The sequence below is a fragment of the Palaemon carinicauda genome, chromosome 1 (assembly GCF_036898095.1).
Source record: "Palaemon carinicauda isolate YSFRI2023 chromosome 1, ASM3689809v2, whole genome shotgun sequence".
NCBI lineage: Eukaryota > Metazoa > Arthropoda > Malacostraca > Decapoda > Palaemonidae > Palaemon > Palaemon carinicauda.
The window spans coordinates 167,446,751-167,471,590 of record NC_090725.1 but is presented as its reverse complement, the minus strand read 5'-3'; positions in this window follow the sequence as shown (position 1 = coordinate 167,471,590).

The following is a 24,840-nucleotide window of genomic DNA, read 5'->3' as shown; positions in this document are numbered from 1 at the left end:
AAATGGGCTTCGGAGGGGCTGCAGGCCTGAATCTAGCACATGCCTTAGGCATCTTGTTAAAGATTTCATTCGACAGGTCCACTTGGAAGGCGTATAGCAGAGGTCTAGTCAGAGCCGACTTACATGTATTTATTGTGTTTGCTGCCAGTCCTTGTCTATGAAGGTGGATAAAGAAGGATGGACAGAAGTCCATTGAGATTTATTTTGGTCCTTTTGCTTTGACGAAAGCAACCCACTTTTTCCAAGATGATTCAAACTGTCTTCTAGTTGACCTAGACTTGTATTCTTCTAAAAAGTCTAGTACTGCCTTTCGAGATCACAAATCTTTTCTTAACTGCTAAGGAGAGAAAATCATGAGATGAAGGTTTTAGGTTCTCTGTGATGAAGCAAAGAGAGTCGACTTCTGGACCTGTTGAGATAGTGCTGGGTCCGGAAGAGGGACCACCCTCAGCTTCAGTTCCATTACTAGAGAGAACCAGTTGCTCTTTGGCCACTTGGGAGCCACTAGAGCTGCCGTTCCTCGGAAGGATCTCAACCTGTTGAGGACCTTTATTAGGAGATTGGTCAGAGGAAACAAGTAAATCCACTCCCATCTGTTCCAATCGAGGGACATGGCATCCGTCGGCTCCACTAGAGGGTCCTTGTATGGGGCTACATATCGAGGTAATTTCTTGCCGTTGCTCGTCGCGAAGAGGTCGATCTGCAGTTCCGGGACTTGATGTAAGATGAAGGAAAATGATTCTATCGGCTTGAGCCTGGATATAGCGTCCGCTGTCACATTGCGGATCCCTTGAAGATGAAGTGCTGACAAATGCCATCTCTTCTTTTCCACCAAACGGAAGATGGCCAATATCACTTGGTTGATCTTGGGTGATCTAGAGCCTTGACGGTTTAGACATCTCATTATCACTTCGATGTCCAGGATCAACCTGATGTGGCCTGATCTGCGAGGGGAGAGTTTCTTCAACCTCAAAAGGACTGCCATGGTCTCCAAAATGTTGATGTGGAAGGTCTTGAATAGAGAAGACCAGGTCCCTTGGACTTTCCGTTGATGGGAATGACCTCCCCATCCTTCCGTCGAGGCATCCGTGTGGATGGTCACGGGTGGTGGATGTGGTTGCAAGGGCACAGTCTTCTTTAGGTTCTTGGCCTTCGACCATGGCTTGAGAAGTGATCGTAGTAAGGTCGGTATCAGTCTTCTTTGATCTCTTCGAGCGTTATATGCGTATCTTCTCCAGACTCCTGACACATCTTTCAGTTGTGCTTTTAGCACTGGGTCTGTCACTGATGCAAACTGGAGAGAGCCCATTACTCTTTCCTGTTGGCGTCTTGAGATCCAGTCGGATTTCAGTAGTCTCTTGACAGATCCTGCAATCTCTCTCCTCTTCCCTGGGGGAATGGAGAGATGGTGTGACTTCAAATTCCAATGGATTCCCAGCCATTGAAACTCTTGAGCTGGAGAAAGTCGAGAATTCTTGAAGTTGATCTTGAATCCCAGATGTTCCAGGAACTGGATCACTTTCTTGGATGCTTGCAGACAAGCCGTCCTGGATGCTGCCCACACCACCCAGTCATCCAGGTACGCTGCTACCTGAACACCTTCTAGGCGTAGTTGTTGAACGACTGTGTCTGCAAGTTTTGTGAAAATCCTTGGGGCTAAGTTTAGTCCGAAGGGCATGGCTCTGAAGACGTACCTCTTCTTATATAGCCAGAATCCTAGGTAGGAGGAGAGGGGGAAGCTGACTGGAATATGCCAATAAGCATCTGCCAGGTCTATCGAGACTGTGTACGCCCCTTTTAGTAACAGGGTCCTTATGTGTTGAAGGGTTAACATCCTGAACTTGTTGTTCTCGATGAGCTTGTTGAGTGGCGATAAGTCCAGAATGACTGAGTTTGTCTGAGTCCTTCTTGGGAATAAAACAGCCTTCCCTGGAATTTGATGGACTTTGCCCTCCTTATTACCCATTTGCTCGACAGTTCTAGGGTACATTCTTCCAGTAAGGGGAAAGAGTGTTGGAAGAATTGAGGGAATGATGGTGGAGCCTCGCTCCAGCTCCATCCAAGTCCGTTCTTGATTAGGCTGTGGGCCCAAGGATGGAAGGTCCAACGATCCTGAAATTGTTGGAGCCTCCCTCCTACCTGAAGCATCTCATTGCTTCTGTTTTCCAGAGGATTTACCTCCCTGACCACGTCCTCCCCTACCCCCCTTACCTTGTGAGGGGTGTTTTGAGGAGCCCCGTCTGGAGCCTCTACCTTTGGGATGAAAGGTAGTGGTCTGCCTCTCAAACGTAGTGTTGAATGCTGGTGACTGGGCAACCAGCTGTTGAGGTACCATCTGGTAAGTGGTTTGCGGTTGAGCAACCACTTGGGGCAATGCGGTCATGGTGACTGTGGGATGTTGTTGTTTTGCAGGCTGAGAGGGTAGTCTAGGTCTCTTAGTCTTCTTCTTAGGCTGGGGACCCTCATCTGGAGAAGACTTCCTTTTGGATGACATGCCCCACTTCTGGAGAAGGTTCCTATTCTCCGTGGCGGCTTTGTCGACTACCTCTTTGACCAATTCATTTGGGAAGAGGTCCTTACCCCAGATATTGGAAGTTATCTGCTTCCTGGGTTCGTGTTTTACAGCTGCTGTAGCAAATACGAACTCTCTGCCTGCCCTTCTGGCCTTGATAAAGCCGTACAGGTCCTTTACCAAGGTAACCATGTGCATCTTGGCCATGACCATGTTCATATCTGGGGTGGTCTTCAAGCCTGCGGACATCTCCAAAAAGTTCTGCAGGGATAGAGAAGCCGCTAGTCTTTCTTTCATTTCTTGCTCCCTACGCAAGAGAAAGTCTGACAACTTTGGGAGATTCTCGTTGAACTGACATCCTGCGATATCTGCCTCCAACTTCACAACCTTATCCTTCGTGGGCAGGGCTAACGACAAAGGTCTACACTCATCCAGTGTAGGAAAAGGTTTGCCTGCCTCTATTGCCTTGACAACGGCTTTAAGAGCCTTCGATGTTAAGGGGAAGGCTGATGAAGCTGGAGTAAGAAAGGTAAGATGATTCTTGCTGAGGGCAGACACCTTAGAATTAGTGTAGCCCACCTGCTTTAGGCTGCTTGACAAAAGAGCCTGTGTCTTGTCATGGTCGAATACTATGACCTCCTTGGGTTCCGTCTCTTCCTTCAACACTGGTTCCAGCTTCAGACGAATGAAGCAGTCTAGGTAAGCATTGAAGCTTGGCCAGAACTGGATGTCATTAATAGGGACGGCTCCCATCTTCTCCGAAATATAGAGTTTGCCGTTGGTGATCGGCATATACTCCGCATATCTCCAAGGATTAGTTTCGGAGCAGGGTGGGAGGTCGTGAACTCTGAGTCTCTTCTGAGACCCACGGGAGGAAGAGAGTTAAGCGATTCGTCTCTCAAGTTTTGCTTCCCTAACTTCACCTTGCTTGCGAATGCTCTCCATTAGAGTCATAAGATTGGCCGGTGCCTGTCTCATGTCATCTGATGGAGGGGCAGAAGATGTTGAGGGTAATGGCTCCAGTGCCGGCACCGACGGAAGGGACTCCGACTCAACTTCATCATCTTCTTTGGGAGATGTAGACTCTTTCTCTTGATCTTCCTTGAGAAGATCCTTCTCAGTGTTCGAGGACACTTCGGACATCCTTTCCTCTTGATGGATGTTCATATCTTGTAATGCGTCACTTACTTCCGTCTCTACGGCAATCTGGACACACAGTATTTCGGGTCGTGTCTGGGGTATGACAGCCTCAATACCCGCTTTAGGGAACAGCAAGTTGTGCATCCTTTTGGAACCCACGAACCCATCTACGCAGCTTTTCTTGAGCTGCATCCCTTGACTCCGCTGACTTGGGGTCTTCTAAACCTTCGGTAGCCAAGGTCCAGCATATATTGTAATCTTGGGGGTCCCAGTACTGTAGGGCTTGTTTAGTGATGGTGCAAGGGGCATGAGCTCTGCACCCTTTATGGCCACAAAAGTCCTTACTCCTGACGTTGCAGAAGATGACTTCGCACTTCACTAGGTCCTCCTGTAAAGAGAGGAAAATTAAATGAGTATGCGGTTGTTTATCTCACATGAAAAACAATTATGTAAAATATTAATATTAATATTTAAACCATCATAGCTTTTGAGTCAATCTAGAAAGGAACTAGGAAAGACACATACTTGTGCTTCCTGTTCAGCCAATTGCTGTGACCTTCCCCCAAATTAAAGCCATAGAGTTTTCTTACTCAGGAAACAAAGAGAAGGGTTCCACCGCTAGGGGTAGATAACTGTATCTTAACACTGACCCCTCTTAAGATCTTTAATATTGGGGGCTAGTTATTAACTGATTAAGTATAAGTTTATTGGAGGGAAACTTTCCTTCCAATATAAAATTGGTCTCAACAATAGACTGTGCAAGAATACACAGGGTATGTTGGAAAATAACTACTGTATAACATATACTATAGTTTTCTGTCAGCAGTATAATCTATACTGCAAATATACTGGCTACTGTATAATCATATACTGTAGCTCAGTCGGCATGTTGCCAACTATGCTAGCACCTGGGGGCACGATCCAGCCTGCATATCGCCGGCTGGTTAGTATCTGGCAGCACTGGCCTAGCCTGCTTGTCGCCGGCTGGGTTAGTACCTGGCGGCACCGGCCCAGCCGGCGACATAGTATCTGGCGTCACCAGCCCAGTCGGCATGTCGCCAGCTGGGTTAGTATCTGGTGGCACTAGCTGACAGAGAGAGAGAGAGAGAGAGTGAAGGGCTACCTTATTAAATGTTTGTTAACAATAAATAAGGGTGTAAGTACTTAATTTTACTGCCTTCCTCTGGATTGAGTGTTCAAATGGAAGGGAAGAATGTATCATTCAAGCTTCCATCCAACCACAAAACCATTGCCGGTCACTGCCGGCTTCGGGGATGTGGATGGCAATCCAAGGGAAGACTGAAGAACACTCGATAGTAAAGGGGTCTCCCACCGGCAGCCGCCACAGCCGGCACAACCTTTCCCGGAGCCTTGCGTCCATAAGGGAAAGACTGAGTGACTATACAGCTTCTTATATAGGAGCCCGGCCGGCCCCAAAACCTACCCGGCATGTGGTGAGATTGTAGGACGATGGCCACAGGGTTGCGACGGCTAGGCTATCGCTAAAGGACAGGGAGAGGCAGGGAAAAGGGTCCTGTATTAAGTGTGGAAGACGGCGGCAAGGTTGCCGCCACTACCACACAAGGGAGAAACTCTGTTTCAATATCGGCGCCATCCTAGGCGGCAGAGGAATATCTATTCTCCAGCCTGGGGTCTGCCGAAACAGTGTTAGGAGGAGGTGGCAGGATTGCCGCCACCTCCAAACAGGGGAGAAACTTCGTTTCAGTATCGGTGCCATCCTAGGCGGCAGAAGAATATCTATTCTTCAGCCTAGGGTCTGCCGAAAAAGGACTAGTCTTTTAAACCACAGGGGAGAAGGTGGCGGCATCATACAACCACTTCAAGTGCGGCCTAGGGAGGCATAGCCTCCTATGCCGACAGCTGTAAGCCGGCAGGGGAGTGACTACTAACCCTGCTGCTCGGCCGAAGGCCAAAGACTAAATACTCTGAGGTTCTGTTGAAAAATAAAAGCCGGGCTATCGGCCGGCAAGGGTAAGAGACAGAATACACTAGCCTAGCCAAGCCGGACTGTCTACTCTATGACAAGACCAAGATAGGGTTGTCGCCTATGGCAGCACTCAGAGGGAAGGAGGGATTACCCTTAAATCTCCAGAGGAGACGAGTATCAAGTTATATAATAATTCTAGGAGATATCTATCTCCCAATGAAGTAATAAAATGATACACGAGGGTAAACCGGGAACATATATGAAAGTATACTGAAGCACATAGGCTAGGTAGCCTAGTGCGAGGCGAGATTTCGGTTACCTAAATCACCGAAACTAACATATATGATCGACATAAGGAAGAGGGAATATATGCATATTTATATATATCTTTACTAGTCTAATTGTGCCTAAAGAGCTTACATAATTATTAATGCTATTACAACTAGGAAGGTCGTTTTATATCACGTAGGAAAGTAAACTGAAGTGCGTAGGCTAGGTAGCCTAGCCCGGGGCGAGATTTGGCTACCTAAATTGGCGAAACTTTAATTTATACGATCGACATAATATATAACTTTCCTAGTATAATTGTGTTTAAATAGCTTTCATAATTTATTGATGCTATTACAACCGAGAGTGTCGTTCTGCTAAGTAAATAACACAGGCGTCATGAACGACAGTGCGCATGGCGCCTCCGGTGATCGGCCAAGCTCCGAACACTTAGAATTACTCTTATTTCTCTGTGAAGCAGGAGCTAAAAATTATACAGTAAAAAGAATAAATTATCAACTTTCCAGAGGCAGAAGAAGCTGGTTGCATGACAATTCGTTAGAGCAACAGGGAAAACCACCGTGCAAATTTGCTACAAAAAGAGGAATAAGCGCCATCTTGGATACAGTGCCATCTAGAGACTCGTAGTAGTACGGGAGGAAGAGTAACCTTGATAACGGTTCTCCTTGTATTTTCGCCACTTTTCCCCCTCGAAACGAAAACGCTGTTCGGGGTGAAGATTGCTATGGGTCGTATCAAGATATACGTCCCCTGATATTATGCGATATCCTTAAGAGATATTTTAAGGATATTCGTGCCAGGAGTTAGAATTCTGGAGACCTAAAGGTTAATTCTCTAGGAATATCACTGTAGCCAAATATCCCTTAGTAAGCTACCAATAGGAACTTTCAAACAGGACGACATGGCTTGAGCCCCCCCCCCGCCAAAAAAAAAGAAAAATATGTATATATATATATATATATATATATATATATATATATATATATATATATATACATATACATATACATATATATATATATTTATATATATATATATATATATATATATATATATACATATATATATATATATATATATATATATATATATACATATACATATATATATATATATATATATATATATATATATATATATATATATATATTTATATATATATATATGTATATATATATATATATATATGTATATTTATATATATATATATATATATATATATATATATATATACATATATATATATATATATATATATATATATATATATATATATACATATATATATATATATATATATATATATATATACATATATATATATATATATATATATATATATATATATATATATACATATATATATATATATATATATATATATATATATATATATACATATACATATACTTATATATATATATATATATATATATATATTTATATATATATATATATATATATATATATATATATATAAATATATATATATATATATATATATATATATATATATATATGTATATTTATATATATATACATATATATATATATATATATATATATATATATATATATATATATATATATATATATATGTATATATATATATATATATATATATATATATATATATATATATATATATATATATACATATATATATATATATATATATATATATATATATATATATATATATATATATATATATGTGTGTATGTATATATATAGCAAAAGCCAGTAGGAAATAATATATTACTTTAATACTTAGGCCTTTCACTCATTTTGATACACACTTCATGATACAATAAAAAGTGGGTTACTGGTGAAGGACGTTAATAAGAATATAAAACAGTTGGTCCATAAAAGAAATAATAGAAAAACCTTATCAGCTAACTAGCATAGTCATATAAACAAACAATCTACAACCAAAATTTTCATTTGAACGTAAAGTGATCCTAAAAACAAATGGTTAATAGGAAGTAAATTATTTTTAATTGTTGAATTATGTTAGTCATCATAAAATTATCCAGTTTATACAGACCCATGATACTCTCAAGAATTTTTTTTCCAGTCTATCAAATGATCATATTGATGCATGTGAAAAAAAAGTACATTAAACATATTACCAACACGACCACAATATGCTTTAAGGGCAGATATCCATCGTTATGGTCTACCAATAATAACATTACAAAGGAGTGCGACGTCGGAATCGTCGAGGAAGACATCTTCCCAACGGAGGGGTGTGCAAGATGTCCCACACAGGCAGTAGTTCCTAAGCTCTTAGACAGTTTTGCTAGTCGAGGAACCTCAATATATATATTTTACTTATATATATATATAAATATATATATATATATATATATATATATATATATATATATATATATATATATATATTTATATATATATATATATATATATATATATATATATATATATTTACATATATGTATATATATGCATTTATACATATGTAGATATATACACACACACACACACACATATATATATATATATATATATATATATATATATATATATATATATATATATATATATATATATATATATATATATATATATATATATATTTACGGATAGTAGGTTGGCTAGGGCACCAGCCGCCCGTTGAGATACTACCACTAGAGAGGTATTGGATCCTTTGACTGGCCAGACAGTAATGCATTGGATCCCTCTCTCTGGTCACGGCTTATTTTTTCTTTGCCTACACTTACACAGAATAGTTTGGCCTATTCTTTACATATTCTCGTCTTTCCTTATACATCTGACAACAATGAGATACTTAACACATCTTCACCCAAGGGGTTAATTACTGTACTGCAATTTGTTCAGTGTACTTTCCTCTTGGTAAGGGTAGAAGAGACTCATTAGCTGTGGTAAGCAGCTCTTCTAGGAGAAGGACACTCCAAAATTAAACCACTGTTCTCTAGTCTTGGGTAGTGCCATAGCCTCTGTACCATGGTCTTCCACTGTCTTGGGTTGGAGTTCTCTTGCTTGAGGGTACACTCAGGCACACAATTCTATCTTATTTTTTTTTCTTTCTCTTGTTTTTTTTAAATGGTGTGTTGGGCAGGCTTAATAGAAGGGCCATGGATGCCTGGTGGTTTATCAAGAGGTTGTCTTTTCCTTTTTCTGATTATTTTTCTTCTCAAAACCATCCTTACTGTCCTCCCTTCAGTTGAAGTGGCTATCCTGGAGGGTATTTAGCCTTGCATGGTGTATCGGCTCCTCCATGTTGACCAGTTTTTCCGACTTTTTACTATATTCTATGGGTATCATCAATCACTTTGTTTATAATTCTGTATTTATTGTTTTTGTTATAATTCTTGTTAATCTAGTTTTTAAGTATGCTGTCTCTTTTTTATTTCTATTAATTCTTATGCTGTCTGGAGACATTGAGCGAAATCCGGGACCAGTACGTCCTAGATTTCGTCAATGTCGTCTTCTGTATTGCAATATTCGTGGTCTTCATGCAAATATCCAAGACCTTACAGTTGCGTCCAGACAGTATGATATTCTTTTGTGCTCAGAAACTTTGGTTTCTAATATGAGGCACTCATCTGAGCTCCTTATAACTGGTTTTAAGAAGCCAATAATGTTGAAACGTGATGCCATCCCTAGGGCCAGGGGAATGGCGGTGTATATTAGGACCGAGTACCCTGCTTCTCATAAGTCCTGCTATCAATGTGGATGTCATGAGATTCAGGTAATAAAAGTTTGTGGCAGGCATAACAACTTTTATTTGTGTTCGATCTACCGGAATCCAGACATAGATGATTCTATCTTCGATTGTCTTCTTACCATTATGGCTAAGATACAAGAAGATGATAGAAAGGCTTCTTTTGTCTTTGTTGGTGATTTTAATGCTCACCATAGGGAGTGGTTAAGTTCTATCTCTCCTACCGATCGCCATGGCTTAAGAGCTTTAGACTTTGCCTCTGAATCAGGCTGTGAGCAAATCATAAATGAAGCTACTCACAGGTCTGGTAATTGCTTGGACCTCGTATACACTGACTCCCCTGGCGTTATAACTAGTAAGGTTGGTTCTCCAGTCGGGACATCTGATCATGCCTTGATTTCATTATTAGTGAAGACTGAGCAGCCTGTCCCTGATATATCATATTCTTGTAAAATTTATATGAAATCCCAAGCAGACTGGAATGGGATTTTACATGATCTTTTGTGCTTGAATTGGTCACAATTATATAGTAGTGTAGATCCTGTTGTCCCTTTGAATGAGAATCTAGTCAACATAATTGATAGGCGTATCCCTTCTCGTGTGCTAAGGTATCGAGTGAAGGACAAACCGTGGTTCAATGATGATTGTAGACGTGCTTATTTGGAGAAACAGGAGGCCTATCATCTTTGGAAGGGGAACAGATCAGATTTGACCTGGAACAACTATACTCAGCTTCGAGCTTTTGCTCAGAGAGTTTATGCCTCAACTGAAAAGGAGTACAATTTAACCATAAAAGAAACACTTTCTGGTACAACTCAGGAACATAAATGGTGGTCTACCCTTAAATCTGCACTCTTTGGTGTAGATGCAACAGTTCCTCCTTTACTTAAACCAGATGGCTCAGTCACTCACTGTCCAAAGGAAAAGGCAACCCTTTTGGCTGATGTTTTTGACAGTAAACAGAGTAATGAAAAACTTGAACTTCCTCATTCCTGTTTTCCTGAGGCTAAACTAACTAGTTTAGCTTTTCGATCTCGTGAGATTAAAGCTCTGTTGATGGACCTTGATGCTTATGGAGGTGTAGACCCAAATGGTATTTTTCCTTTGTTTTTTATAAAGACAGCAGATTTCTTAGCTCCAAAGTTATCTGTTATTTTGCGCAAGTTAGCAAGAAGAGGAGCTTTTAGCACTAGTTGGAGAATTGGTAATGTTACTCCTCTATGTAAATGTGTTTGTGGTAGCTCAAGTCCCACTGATTACCGCCCAATTTCCATAACTCCCATATTATCTAAAGTTTTTGAACGTCTTCTGGCAAAACGTCTTAATAGGTTTGCTGAAGGTAATCATCTACTCCCTAGTTTGCAATTTGGTTTTCGTAAAGGCCTTGGAGCATGTGATGCCCTTCTTACAATCTCCAATGCTGTACAGAAATCCCTTGATTGTGGTCGGGAAGTTCGTATGATTGGCCTTGATTTTAGTGCTGCCTTTGTCCGTGTTAATCATGAGGCCCTTGTTTTCAAACTGAAACAGTTGGGAGTGGGTGGGTTATTTCTTAGGATTATTATTGATTTTTTAAGTAATAGATCTCAAAGAGTTGTTGTTGATGGGCACCATAGTGATTATAGGAATGTGATATCCGGTGTTCCACAGGGTAGTGTTCTTGGCCCATTACTTTTCATACTATATACACATGACATGTGGTTTGGCCTAGAAAACAAGCTTGTTGCATATGCAGATGATGCTACTCTCTTTGCATCAATTCCATCCCCTGAATGTAGATCTAGGGTTGGTGAATCCCTTAATAGAGATTTAGCTAGAATTAGTGCATGGTGCAAATTATGGGGTATGAAGTTGAATCCCAACAAAACTCAAAGTATGATTGTAAGTAGGTCAAGGACGGTGGCTCCTCAACATCCAGATCTCAGTATTGATAATGTTTCTTTAAATATGTATGACTCTTTCAAAATTTTAGGTGTGATTCTCGACAGTAAATTTACTTTTGAGAAACATATAAGGTCTGTGTCTTCTTCAATTGCACAAAAAATAGGCTTATTGAGAAAGTCTTTCAAGATTTTTGGTGATCAATCTATTCTGAAGAAGTGTTTTAATTCTTTCATTCTACCTTGTTTTGAGTATTGTTCTCCTGTTTGGTCTTCAGCTGCTGATTCTCATCTTAATTTGTTGGACAGAAACTTATGGTCTATTAAATTTCTTATTCCTGATCTAGATATTAATCTCTGGCACCGTCGTTCAATTAGTTCATTATGCATGTTGCATAAGATTTTTCATAACTCTGACCATCCTTTACATTCAGATCTCCCTGGACAATTCTATCCTGTTCGTAATACTAGGCAGGCAGTTAATTCTAATAGCCAGGCCTTCTCCATCACGAGACTCAATACTACGCAGTACTCTAGAAGTTTTATTCCAGCTGTTACCAAGTTGTGGAATGATCTTCCTAATCGGGTGGTTGAATCAGTAGAACTTCAAAAGTTCAAAGTTGGAGCAAATGCTTTTTTGTTGACCAGTCGGACATGAGTCTTTTTATAGTTTATTTATGACATATTTGTTTTTGATGCTGTTAATAGTTTATATATGACATGTCTGTTTTGACGTTGTTACTGTTTTTAGAATGATTTATTGTTAATTTGTTCTCTTCATTTATTTATTTCCTTATTTCCTTTCCTCACTGGGCTATTTTTCCCTGTTGGAGCCCCTGGGCTTATAGCATCTTGCTTTTCCAACTAGGGTTGTAGCTTGGATAGTAATAATAATAATAATAATAATATATACATACATATATATATATATATATATATATATATATATATATATATATCTATATATATGTATAAATGTATACATATATATATATATATGTATATATATATATATATATATATATATATATATGTATATATATACTTATATATATATATATATATATATATATATATATATATATATATATATATATATATATATATTAACGACCAATACCGTTAAGAGGTATAAACATCAAACACGAAAGTGCTAGTCAACTCTTTGTTTCCTTTTACTTCCCGGCCTGCTGTCATATATATATATATATATATATATATATATATATATATATATATATATATATATATATATATATATATATATATATATGTATATATATATATGTATGTATATATATATATATATATATATATATATATATATATATATATATATATATATATATATATATATATATATACATATATATATATATATATATATATATATATATATATATATATATATATATATATATATATATATTATCTTACCAACATACCCACTTCATTTCAATGTACATTCTTCAAAGTACACAATTGTTCGAATATAATCAATTGATTGATCAGATAAATGGCTGTGATTAGTAGAGAAATGTTGCATTAACTTGGTGGTGGACATGGCTGAGTTAAATAGATTTTTTGCCCTCAAACGATGTTTGATAGTAGAGGACAGTTTTTGGGCCTTGTCGAAGTTAATCCTACTGCCATATCAGTTTGAATATTATGTTATTTTTTCTCAGTACCTTCTTATTTTCTCGTACTTCGCATAGAATCATTTTCACTCTGCTGATAATCTTTATCAACTGGATGCAGGCTTTTCAAATATTTCAACATCTCACCCTTTCCAAATTATTAAAGGACTTAAAATAAAAGTATTTTTCCTAACTTGGTTGAAGGCAGACTACTCGGAAATGATACAGAACTACAGAAGCCCTATCTGATCAGCTCTTATCACTCATGAAATCTGTTGAACGATGTGATGCTAGTATGCTTCATGACTCATCTTGCTTTGATATCCAATTGAGAGCAATTTCATCCTCATATTCAGTAAAATTCAGAAATAAATTCTTGCACAATACTTTACCAAAAAAGTATGGGCCAGCAATTTCTCTTATATGCTCAACAAAGAGTATAACAATAAATAAAAATGATTAAATAAAATAGGCATTCTCATGGTAACCCTGACAATTATTCACAAAACCCAAAGGCTCTACGATATCCCAGTAGGGAATGGTAGTCATACAGGCTTTTTTGTTGGGCTTTAACCATGGCATTGTAATCCAATCCCAGATGAATGGTGGCCAATGTGTTTCTTGACAGGGTAATGGCAATGGAATTTATTTTCCCAATGATGTGTTGAAGGGTGCAGTTTTGTTCAGCCATGTCGGAGATGTCAGCATTGATGGGTGGACCATGCATCAGATGGCATGCACCAGAGGCATGTGGTCAGTGTTAATAATGAAGGGCGTTCCTTCTAGGAAGTGGTGAAAGTGACAGACAGTTAAATACACCAAAAGCAAATCGCGGTCTGAGGTAGAGTAGATAGATCCTGTCTTGGAGAGTTTTTTTTTAATGAAAATGACCACTTGCTCGAGTACTGCACCAATAGCGATGTTGCTACAACTGGTGGAGAGACGGAGAGAATCATGAGACATGGGAAAAGTGAGAGCAGCATTGGTTGATAGGGCGTTCTTTGCATTGCAGAAGGCCGCTTCCGGAAAGGGACCCCACTTCAGATATTTTGGCTTGTCCTTGAGGGAGATATAGAGAGGGGGGAGAGTGGCAGTGAAGGCTGGCAGGAACTGGTGACAATAGTATATCAGGGCCAAAAATTCTTGCAATGCTTTGACAGTTGATGGCATGGGGAAGTTCTGAAAAGCTGCTACTTTCTCAGGAAGTGGGTGGACAGCTTCAGGAGTGATGAGGTGCCCTAAGAACTTATTTCATTGGCACCGAAGATACACTTGTCGTACCGAACTACAAGGCTATTCTGTTCTAGGTGGTTGACATCAATGCGTAGGTGACCGAGGTGTTCCTCTTTGAAGGAAGAGATCACCGGTATGTCGTACATGTAACATACCCAGATGATGCTATCCATGAGGCCTTGAAAACTGTCCCCAGCATTGTGAAGGCCAAAACATGAGTAATTGAATATGTAAGTACCGATGGGTGTGATGATGGCAGTATTGGGGATGTCTTCTGGGCTCATGGGCACCTGATATTACCCCTTCAAGAGGTCGAGAATGGAGAACACCTTTCCTTCGTACAAGTAGGAGGTAACATCAGATATGTTGGGAACGGGGTAGTGATCCGGTTCCATCTGCATGTTCAGATAATTGTAATCACCGCAAAGGTGCAGGGGGTCCATCCTTTTTCAGGACAATTTGTAAGGACGACGACCATTGGCCTAATGTCTTTCCCATTTCTTTCATTATGGTGAATTTTTGTTTAGCAGCTGCCAAACGATCAAGGGCCAGATGCCTCAATCTGGCAAAGAATGAGGGCCCTATCCTCTTGACAGGGTGATAAATACCGAGCTTAGCGGGAATTTTGGTATTTGATGAAGTTCTGGATGGAAGACTTAATGGTACAACTTGAGGTCTGCGTTGACTAATCATTAATGCCATACATCATTGGGATGTGGAAATGGGCGATAAAATCTGCACCAAGTAATAGCAATGTTACGTTGGAAATAAGGAATTTTCAATGGTATTTGGCATTCCCGAACAATAGCGTGAGGATCTTGTACCAGTGGGTGGGGATCTCAGATCCATTGACAGCTATCAGGCGGATATCAGCAGGCTTAGAATGACTACATTATGTCCTGGAAAGTGACTTTAGTAGAAGGGAATGGCAAGCACCAGTGTCTACCAAAAATTACACATCCGTACCTGCATCTTGTAAAAAAAAAGGTTAGTGACACGGGAGGACACTGCCTCAAGCGATGGCATACTTACACTTGTTTTGGCCACTAAAAACAGTTCATACATTTTTCCACATTAACCCAGAATCTGGGATGGTAGTTAGCAGAACTTTGGCTGATGGGCATCAATGAGTGGCTGGAGAGGTCATTGGTGGGAGTGTGAGCGAGGGGTGACATATGTGGGTAGTGGGCGATTTTGTTGCCGCTCCGGCATGTCATGGGGTGGGCATCTGTGTCTTACAGCATTCACCTCATCTTCGGTCAGTTTGGAGTAGTTGTCCTCTATGTCAGAGGAGAGGTCCTTTATGGGTAAGGTATCAACATTGGGGATATCGGAGCGTGCATGTTCAGGTAGCTATCGTACCCAAAGGGTATGAAGGAGGTTCACTTCCCAAGGAGAGCGATCCATGCCAGGCTGCAAGTAAGCGATACAGGTCATTTTCCTGAGGGCAAGCAAAGCCTGTTGACAGAGCTGGCAAGGTTTAATATTGCTCCAGGAGGTATTTTTTTAGTGCATCATACGCTATTGAGGTATCTCTTTGGTCGCAAAGTCAATCGGAGATTTCTGGGAAAATGTCATTGGGGATTGCCACGAAGACATATTCTGCATTGCTGCTTGATGCGAAACTGAACTTTAGCACACTGGAACCGAGTAAACACTTCTCTGTTGATGAATGGCGGCAGTTTCAATAATGCAGCATTGGTGGCAGAGTTAGGATCGGTGGGTAGCGGTGGGAAAATAAAGGCAGTGAAAAATTAATCACTTCAGGAGTTAATCATGTGCGGAGTGGTTGTTAGGTGCCAACAGAGAGGTGTGGTGAATACAAGTAAAGTTTATTTTATAGAAATGAGCTTACATGCAAAAGTTTAAGTGGAATAATATAAAAAAAAATCAACTAATCCAACACATGCCGATGGCAAACTTAAACAGGTTGTTCTACTATCAGTGCAGGAGAGAGCAATAGATAAAATCAGATTTGGACATAGGAAAATCTATTTTTTTGCTTGAGCCATGTCGTCCTGATGGAAGTTCCTCAAAGGTAGCTTTTTACTTTGGATATTTCTGTGAGTGATATATCAGATAATGTTACCTAAGAAGTATCACAGTATTCTATCACCTGCTGCGAATATCCTAAGAGATGTCGTGAATGCAACAGGGATGTGTTTAAAACAAGCCACGGCTATCCTTTCCCGAATAGAGTTAACCTTGTTTCGAAGGATATGGGATAGGATTGGATACGTGGGCGAGCGAGCCGTTACGACTTCGATCTCAGTGAACTACTGTAATCATATTTGCTGATTCACCATTCCAGTAGCAGCCATTGCATGATGCATGGCCTCATACTAAGAATTGAGAAGGTCCATCTGGACAACGTGACTATCTCACCCAAAAATAGATTTTTCTTATGTCAAAATTCGTTTTTTGGGCTCGAGCCACATCATCGTGATGGAAGTGTACCAGAGAATTATATTCTCAGTTGTATCCAGAAGGAGTTTTTTTTAACCAATTTGAGCCCCCAAATAGGTTAAGCAATTTGAACGATAGTCCCAAACTATGAGCACAAGACATTTATTTGTAATTCACAATGATGCTAACAAATTTAATAGCATGGTCCAACTCACAGTGAATAAAATCTTTGTCTCCAGTGGTCTATCAGATAGAAGTCAATAAAAGGAAGGTTAGAAAACTTGAGGTACACTATTTATATTGTGAACAGTAAGTTCATATAAATGAAATGCAAAAAGAACGATAATCTTTATTTCTTTTTTTAAATTCATAAATGTAACAATATTCGGCATAACAATATGTACATTGAATATTTGTAGAAAACCGAAGTTGTCAACCACATAATTATGTAAAAGAGTAGTAAAATAATAAAACTTATAACATAATAGGAAAATATAACCTTTGACTCTTTACAATATATATAGAATAACACACATTGTAAATAAGAATATTATTCCACTTGCACTATGCAGAATGAAAAGTCCCAATTATACAGTCCATGAAAGTCCACAAAGAGTTTCATTTCTCCTAATTAATGTAAGTAATGTTTGAAGAATACTCTTGAATATTTCCATCCTGACTAAGACTGTAAGCATTCAAAGGACATGGATTGGAAAAAGTTGAAGGAATAGGCAACTTTCCTGGGGCCATGACCCGATGGTATACTATTGGGGTCAGCCATTCTGATTAAATAAGTGAGCTTGAACCTTAGCTGTTTCAAAGAGAGATTATATCTTGTTGTTTCCCTTTTAAAGAGTTTTCCACCTTCAAAAGCCCCACTCTTCAACAGGTAGGCCTTAAGGCATTCCAAGGGGCACAGAGAAGGATCCTCCTTTAGTGGAACGATCTTTCCAGGCCCCCAACGTCTATTAGGAAGTTCGTTTTTTTGACAAGAATGCAGGACCTGGGTACAGATTTACCTCCCCCAATTCCGACAATTTGATGTGCCTATCATCCCTTGTTAGTGCCACAATCTCACTGACTCTAATACGAGAAGTCATAGCAAGCAAAAAGATTGCCATTTGAGTAAGATCCCTCAAAGATGTAGTGGCGTTATCTATTGAGAAGGCTAATTGCAAGACTATATCCGACAAGCATGAGATAGCCTTGGGAAGAGCCTTTTGTTTCAATTTAGCACAAGCCTTCAGGATCTTATTAATCAGTTCATTATTGAGTTCAATATCAAAAGCATAAGCGATGGGTCTAGTTAGTGCTAATTTACATGAGGCAATAGTTGTAGAGGCTAGACGCTGTTCGTGTAATAAAATAAAGAAGGAAATACAGAAGTCCAAAATAATGGAAGAGGACTGATGTCATTTAACGAATTCCAACCATTTTTTTCCAGGAAGACAAGTATTGTCATTTAGTAGTAGCTGACTTGTATTGTTCTATAAAATCATGTCTCTCCTTCGCAACTCCGAACTTTCTTTTAGCTGCTAGGCCAACAAAATCATGAGCTGAAGGTTTTTCGTTATCCAGAAGGAAGCAAAAACAGTCTTCTGTTGAACATCCTGGGACAGTAATGAAGATGGTAGAGAGATCTGGAGAGGTTTAAGTTCCAACACAAGAGGGTACCAAGTGCTCTTAAGCCAATTTGGAGCCACTAGAGCTGCTGTCCCTTTGAAAGTTTGCTGTTTGTTCAGGACTTTCATTAGGAAGTTGAACGGTGGAAATAGGTAAATATGAGAATATTGGTTCCAATCCAGGGACATTGCATCCATTCCTGTCGCTTCTGGATCTAAGTTTGGTGCTATATTCTGTGGAAGCTTCTTCACGAAGCTCGTCGCAAAGATATCTATCCGGAGTTCTGTGATTTGCTCTAGGAAGAAACAAAATGATTTTGCATATACAGACCATTCTGTTTCCAGAGGTTTGGATCTTGATAGGGCATCAGCCGTCACATTGCGAACCCCTTCTATGTGAACTGCTGAAAGATGCCAATTTTTCTGCTTTGCCAAGGTGATAATGGTTCAAGTCACATGGTTGATCTGATGAGACCTGGAGCCCTGTCTGTTGACACAGTGGGTTATTGTCTTGCTACCATTGACCCTGTACTCTCTTGGAAGGGGAATCCCCCCCCCCCCCGCAAGCCTATTCCGAGGCATCCGTGTGAATTGTCACGAAAGGAAGAGAATGCTGTAGAAGGACGTGTGTCGACAAGCTCTTGACAGTGGACCACAGCTTGAGCTATTTGCGTGGCAAAGCTGGGGTTTTGTGGCAAAGATCTCCCGGAGCATTTGATGCCTTTCTTCTCCAGACTCTGTTGGTGTTGGTATCTTTGAGTCTTGCTTTTAGGGTTGGATTTGTTACGGTAGTGAACTGCAGCGATCCTAGGACTCTTTCCTGTTCACGTTTAATGATTACTTTCGATTGAAGCAGGCACCTGACAGATTTGTGATTTGCTATCTCTTGCCTTGTAGTAGAGAAAGTATGTGTGACTTTAGATTCTAGTGAAGCCCCAGTCAATTAAATTCCTGAACGGGAGATAGCCTGGACTTTTTAAGGTTGATTTGAAAGCCCTGAAACTGTAGGAAATTCAAGACTTCTTGAGCTGCTAGAAGACATTCCGACTTCGCTGTAGCCCAGACTAGCCAGTCTTCTACGTATATCATTACCTGAAGGCCTTTATTCCTTAGTTGTTGGACAATGGCCTTGACTAGATTTGTGAAAATATTTGGTGCTATACTGAGCCCGAAGGGCATAGCTCTGAATAAGTAGGCCTTTCTTGCCATTCTGAAACCAAGGTAGGGGGAAAAGCACCCACCTATCGGAAGATTCCAATAGGAGTCGGTAAGATCTATGGAAATGGTGTATGCCTCCTGCAAAATAGTCAGCATCAGGAACTTATCGTTCAGAATGAATTTGTTAAGTCGGGATATGTCCAGAATAGTTTGAAGAATGTTCGAATCTTTCTTGGGCACGCAGAATAGCTGCCCTTGAATGTTTATGGATTGTGTGTAACGGAAAACTCCCTTTCAAAGAAGATCATGTATGTAATCGTCCAAGAATGTGGTGAGGACTGGATGAACCTCTTGAACTGGGTTGGTTTCTGTTTCTATTTCCAGCATAGTTCCTTTGAGACTATGCTGTTAGCTCAAAGATTGAACTGCCATCGATCCCTGAAATGATAAAGTTTTCTACCTACCTGTAGCTCTTCATTGTTGTTGCAAAAGACCTGTTTCCTTAAACGACTTGCCTCTACATCCTCGACCCCTAGACTGACCACCCTTTTCAGACCATCCTCTGCCACTAGTACTTTTCTTTGGAGCCCTGGTTAGGTGAAAAGTTGTAGTGGCTCCCCCGTAAACTGGATTGAAGGCTGGAGACTGTGACACATACTGCTAGGGAAGCGTGTACTTAGTCTAAGGGATGGTGGCAACAAAGGCTGTCACGACAGGAGAGGATTTCCTGCACTTAAATGGTCTCCTTGGCTACTTGCCTTTGGGTTGAGGTCCTTCTCCTGTGGTGAATTTCTTCTTAGAGGACATGTCCCACTTTGGATAAGGCCCATATTCTCCTGAGCTGCTCTGTCTATTACTTTCTAGACCAATTTCTGAGAAAAGAGGTATTTACCCCAGTAATTTGAGTCAAGCAACTTTCAAGTCTCATTCCTAATAGTTGCTGTAACTAGGGATTCGTGAATTCTAGGCAACCAGTCATTGAACTGCTTGCCTCTATTATCCTTATCAAGTCTTCCCATCGTAAAGGTGTGTTGGACATCTTCCTAAGTGTTCCAGTCATAAGGAAGGGCTAGGGCGACAGGGTTGCACTCCTATAGCACTGGTAAAGGTTTACTTTCCATTACTGCCTTCTTCACAGCCTCTAAACTTTTTGAGGCAAAGGGAAAGACAGTATCCCAGGGAGCAATAAAAATGGCCTGTTTTCTCCTGAAAGCAGAAAGTTGGGGATTCTGTACATTCGGCTATCTTGAGCTCCTTTACCAATAATGACTGAGCCTTGTTGTGGTCTAGGATGATGGTCATCTTGGGGATCATATCATCTCTGATGAACACTTCTGCGTTTAGCTTTACATAACAGTAAGGATAATTGTCAATAAAGTGGTAGAATTATAAGTCAGAGACAGGTTTAGAACCCATACCTTCTCCAGTGTGGAGGTACACCTCACCATATGCTCAGTATAACGCCAAGGATTTTTAGCTGAGCAATCCCGCAGGCTCGACGCTGGTGGAGCTTTAATCTTAGGTGCCAGCTGAAAACCATATATCTTCGCCTCTAAGGATGCTTGAGCTCATTTATATTAGGCATGTAAATTTTCCATGAATGCCTTCATGGATGCCATAAATTCCAAGTGACCTGGGAACAAAGGTGTATTTGGCATAGGAACAGGAGCCGAAGTGGAGGCAGGGGCGGTAGATACAGGAAAGGGGGAATGAGCCAAAGAAGTACTGGGTGCTGAACTTACCTGATGGACATCCAGGGACTCATCAGAGGCTTTCGTGGTCAGCAGCATCCTCTCCTTCTCTGACGTCATTGAAGAGGTCGGTAACTTGGTCTCTCAGCTCATATTTTGAAGAGTGTTCCAAACTTCATCCTCCACATGATCCAATGGTACCAGCAGGAGTTGTACTGTCGGTAACTTGTAACCAAAAAAAGGAGTCCCCTTGGCCTTGGGAAAGAGAAGGTCCTTAGTTCCAAGGAAGGAAGGTAGGGGGCACCTTGTTGAGAGCTCTTGTGAAATCCTCTCTACCAATGTCTAATGGTTTTTATACCCCATGCTTTCTTGTCCTGGGAGATGTTGGTAGCGTGGAAATCAGCGTATATGAGGTCCTTACAGATACTGCGGTTGGAAGCTTTTCAGATTGCAAAGGATCCTTTGGAAACATGACAGTCGGCATGCTTTCAACAAGTCTTGTGGCCACAAGTCAAACTGACCCGGCAGGTACAGGTTACCGTCGCGGATTCCATGTCTTCAGTAACCTGTAAAGATAGAACATTTCAAATGAGGACAAGAAATATATCGAAATTTTTTCACATTTTAATGTAAACATGTTAATGTATATTAAAATAGAAATTTCTGAATTAATTTCTAGATTAAAAAAAATTTCCACTACACCAGCCATGGCTATGGCAACACTAAAGTGGAGGATCATGCCAAACATCCCAGAAGTCTTTAAGGAGTCTTAAAACAGTTTGGTAGAATAGGAAGAAAGGGTTACCTCAGTGAACACCATTTCCCCCAAAGTCGATGTAATAGAGAACCTAAGATGGCAAATACATATACCATCTTGCTTAAGCCGGCAGTGGCGGCTCCCGAGGTGGCGGCAGTCGGGTCCATGGTGGCAGCTATTCCTAACAACCATGTCTTATGAACTGACCTTTTACTACCCTTATGAATGTCGACACAACGTGGCAGTGGCATTGTCTAGTCAGCAAGAAAAATGGACGATCCCATATAGAAACAGCTCACAAGGGGAGGGAAAGGCACAGGAAATAGAAGGCGGTAGATAAATATATCTGCCAAAGACCTAGTTATTATCATTAAATCATGAGGAAGGGGAGTAGCCCTTTGAGATAATGAAAGCCGCAAAAGACGGTCAGGATGCCAAAAATTGTAAATTCAAGGGAGATCGTGATAACCAGATGGAATGCAATTGATAAACTTTAGAGGAGAATGTTCCTTAGCATGGAAGAGGAAAAAGACGCAGACGACCAGCCTAAGGCTGCAGCTAAGGCAGCTGAGGAGAAACGGTGCTCTCCCTTAGCCTACTCACATGCAATGCTAGAAGACCTCAAGCCGACAGGACTGGAAGTATGGCCAGATATTATTACTTCAGCCCGGAAACTTCCGAACAGGCAAAGGAGTCAAGACTACACAGCAGGAGATACTTAGGCCAGGATGAAAAGCTGCAGCCAGGGACTAGGCAACTACTATGGAAGCAAAGAAGAACCCCAGGAGGTTCTAGAATTCTGCCTAGATAGAGTAGGCCTTAAGAAAACTAATGTGTAGGCACGCCTAGCCTATATATCATATGAGAGATGCTCAGCTCAAATGCTAGGGTATGTAGGCTAGATAAAGGAACTGTAGTTCCTAGGACAGTAAAGGATTTATGGTCTAACTAGAAAGGGAAAGGGGCAACTACTCCACCCAAGACTGGCAGCAGAGAGAATCAATTCAGGGGAGGAATAAAATCTTGCCTACCTAGGGCCAGCCAAGATAGCCCACAAGCTATCCCAGTCAGTCGCCAGGGAACTGGATTGGGGGGGGGGTGGCAAAGTTTCACAGCAAGTAGGCACACTAGCCAGGCAAACAAGGGCGGTGTAAGGGAGGCTTAGAAAGTGGTGAGGTGGCAGGATAGGAAGGCCTAAATGTACAATTAGAACTAAAATGTAAGTCCAAGGGGTCTGCAGTAAGAAGGCACAGAGAACGAGTCCTCACAACCAGCTGCCAGACTACCATAAACTAAGTAAGGAAGCCCAGGAATGGGCAAGGCGATACAAAAGAAAGGTCTACCTGTCAGCATTAGAACATGGTTGGTTGTGTTCTAAGGGATCAACAGAGTGTAGACACAGGGTACAAGTTCCCACAACCCGGGCTCCTTGGCCAAACACTCGGGCTAAATAGATGAGTGAAATACTGTCACCCTGGGACTAGTGTAAAACACTATTCCCTGCTCCCATAAGGACTTTCAGGGCTGCAGCTCCCCGCTATGACTTATCAATAACAAGGGAGGAGGGGCAACCTCACAAAAACCATAAGGTTATGTGGTAGAAGGTGAGGGTGCATACGTACACAATTACCATGCATGGCTGACGGCCAAGATCAGAGTTAGACTAAGTTAAGACTGATAAAATACAAACATGAGAAAAAAGCAAAAGGTTTAATCCAAAATCATACCACAATTGAAAAGAATATATAAAACACATTGTTACATGACTATGAAAAACTTACTATGCATTTCTGAAAGATTTGGATACATGAGCCGCTGGCTTAGGCCAAGCGACAGCCGAGTGCAATGAAAGCATGTATGGCGTAAAAATGCCAAGGCGCTGATGCGAAATTCTCCAATACAAAAGGAATTGATACTCAACTTAGTCGATGAGGAAGAAGCAGAAGCGTCCATGATCTCAAAATCACCCAAAAAGCTACGAAAACATACAGAAAACTCCGAAGCAAAACCATTAAGATGGCACTGCTATAAGGAATGGTGAACCAGCAAACATGTTTACAGTAGCAAACTGGGATCGGAAGTTGTAACAGCTTCCTTGGCCACATAATCAATACTATCCCATATCCTTTGAGACAAAGTTAACTCTATTCGGGGAAGGATAGTTGTGGCTTGTTTTAAACACGTCGCCAGCACATACATGATCTTTCTTGGGATATTCACTAAAGGGGATTGAACCTTGTGATACTTCTTCCGTAAAATTCTCTGGTATATCACTTTCAGAAATAGAAAGCTGCCTTTGAGGAACTTCCATCAGGACGACATGACTCGAGTTCCCCCAAAAAAGCAATAGCATTTCATTGTATGAGTGTATATGAAACCCGTGGGGTACAATTAATATGCTTGCTTGCATTTTATCCCTTTGCCCACACACTTTACGGCAAAGATATCATAGAAAGAAATGTTATAGAATCTAGTATTATGAAAATAAAGTCTGAATGTATCTTCAACAGTAAAACGGGTATGGATAATTTTATTATGACTAACAATGTTCAACAACTTAAAATTATGTGACTTCTTTAGCCGTTTGTTTTTAGGATCACTTTACAATCAAGTGCATATTTTGGCTGTGGATTGTGAGCTTATATGACTATGCTAGGTAGCTTTTATGTTTTCTCTATTATTTCTTTCATGGTTCAAAGTTTTTATATTACCTATTGACGTCCTTCACCTGTAACTCACTTTTTCTTGTACCACGAAGAAGTGCGTGTTAAAATGCGTAAAAGCGCTAGGTAATAAAGTATTTTATTATTTCTTACTGGCTTTCGTTGTATAATAAGTCACATGATCATAGTGATAGTA